This window comes from Mytilus trossulus, chromosome 6 (assembly GCF_036588685.1).
Source record: "Mytilus trossulus isolate FHL-02 chromosome 6, PNRI_Mtr1.1.1.hap1, whole genome shotgun sequence".
Lineage (NCBI taxonomy): Eukaryota > Metazoa > Mollusca > Bivalvia > Mytilida > Mytilidae > Mytilus > Mytilus trossulus.
The window spans coordinates 47,981,053-47,983,484 of NC_086378.1; the positions used below are offsets into that span (position 1 = coordinate 47,981,053).

General features: G+C 35.6%; 1 pseudogene; it reads right to left on the reverse strand.

The window, feature by feature from the left end:
* Nucleotides 1-472: 472 nt before the first annotated feature.
* Nucleotides 473-1,775, reverse strand: LOC134722757 (uncharacterized; annotated as a pseudogene).
* Between the last annotated feature and the right edge of the window lie 657 nt (nucleotides 1,776-2,432).

Here is a 2,432-nt window from a genome sequence, read left to right on the forward strand (position 1 = left end):
ATATAGACCACGAAACACAGGTGTTCCCGCAGGGAGTAAAGATCCCCAAGAATCCGTTGTGTCAATGCATAACGTTTCCATGCTTTTCTCTACTTTCAGTATGTAGTACTCCTCCTCATCGTCGTCAGTATATAACGCAACTAATTGACCAACCGAAACTAATTCTTGCAAAGACACTTGTTCATTTTCTTCATTTTCTTGTGAATCCGCTCTGTATTCTCGCTTAATTTCCCATCAGTGTAACCACCAGTTTTTATCGATTTAGAACACTGGTCATACATGTGATGACAACAGTTTACAAAGAAACAAGACAAATCACTGATATTGATCAATCCTTAAGCAGAATCACGACTAGCTCTTACTTGGTGAAGAGACCAAATGCTAGGCACCGGCTTAAAAGACAGTCTGTTGTCAAGGTGAATCGTTTCAGCATATCGGAATATTCTTCTCTTACAATGTGATCTTGGTTGTGTTAGAAATGAATTCGCGTATTCATAGAGATCTTTCCTGTCCTTATCTGAGTCTGTCCGCGTAAAATGGCACAGTCGGCTTGTCTCTTACTAATTCCTCCAGCAGCGTCTTGTGGTCCTAAAATGCACAGATAAGTTTTTTTTATGTCAACTGCATGACATTGATCCTTACCATTTTACCGCGTTCAAGATTTATGATTTTTATAATATTAACAATACCGAATCGAAAGTCACGAGAAATATAAGAGATAAATTCAATACCCTACAGCGCCTGTCAAGATGAAGAACAGAAATAAAAGCCCTCTTCCTTGATACAACGTATTTATTGTACTCGAAAAATTGAGAAAATCATTAAATCTGTGTCTAGCGTAGAGACTGACATTCAACTGTATTTAAAGGCAATCATAGCAGTAAGTTCGAGGATATTAAACTAAATTGTTATAAATACCTTTTGCATGGAAAGTTTCGAAGAAATTTCTTGTGAAATGTTGATATCCAAAGTCGTCGCTTGTTTGACTAATATCTCCGAAACAGTGTCTGCTCTTATACTGGGCTGCACACCCGTTAGTAAACTCGTGCATTATTTCTACTGAATATGAAATCGATTGTAAATATTCCTCTATATAATTTCGAACTTGGTGACAAGTATTGATCATGAACTAACTTAAGTCTGGGCTTATAAGGAAAAATTGTTCCGTGATAATTACAGGAAAGTCTTCTGAACTATCAACACCATCGTATTCTAGCAATGCATGTCTATGTAGAACAGTGACATGGACCGACACTTCGGTTTTTTGAAAGTAAGCACTTTGAATCTCAGTAAGCTCGGAACACCTGTAATTTTCACTAAAGTCATGCACACAAACACATTGCTTTTCTGGGAGATTTCTAACAAGATTTTGAAATTGTTCATTTGCCATGTAGCTCTGTGCTGATGCACTGGAAAAGTTTCAATTAGTTTTCTGAAATATGAAATTCACCACCTTGACTTTCTTTTTTCACGATCATTAGTTTCTGTATGGTTTTGTTCCCCTTAACATTAACGCTTAAATTTTCAAACTTTTCCCACTTTACAAATTCCGCAGTGTCAGATACATCAAGTTTACAAGGCAGAAAATTCAAGATTTTAACTCCACAATCGAAACAGTTTCTTTTAAGGCACTGTAAATTGTGTGAACCATCAACTTTTTTGCATAATATTGCATTAACGACACCAGATATTGAATCGTACACAGGAGTAGAATAGCATTCATTCGGTTCATTTTCTATCAAAAGTTTCTTTCGGAATTCCATACACAATTTAAAGACAGTTTTAAAATTCTACATGGCAGCAAAATGTTTGTCTATCCTTAGGTCGGACGGGTCGCACAAAGTAGGGTTTGCACCTTTCGAACATTCTTTGAGCTATTTTAATAGAGGGGTTTTCTCCGATCAAGTCCAAATATACATCGGTCTGTGTTTTTTCTAGTATATGTGTCATATGGCTTGAATAAGTTTTCGGACCAATGCGGACCCTTTTGATATCTGCCTTGTTACCAGTCGGACGAGAAATACCAGGCTTACACCAGAACTCATCAATATGTTTCGTCGTGTCAAGTGTTATTGCATCTGATCTAGTTTTTCTATTTGTGTAAGTCCAGCGTAACGTCTCTGTTTTCAATAGTAACGTCTTGAATTAGGTTTTTTCTTTCAATTTTTAGTTTTTTGTTTGTTGTTTCTTTGCGTCTTTATCTTTTGTCAATTGTGTTTTCTACTGACGATGTGTTATCTTCGATTTTTGTCTTGTACTAATTGTATTGTTCATTCTTATCTTGATTTAAATATTCACAGACTGTCAGTAACTTATTCAGTTGTTTCATTTATACGAAGTAAACCATATCAAATGCAGTGAATTTTAGTAGTACAAATCGTATTAACAAATAAAGTTTTCTTGTGAAATTTTGGTCTCATAATAATGAAGAA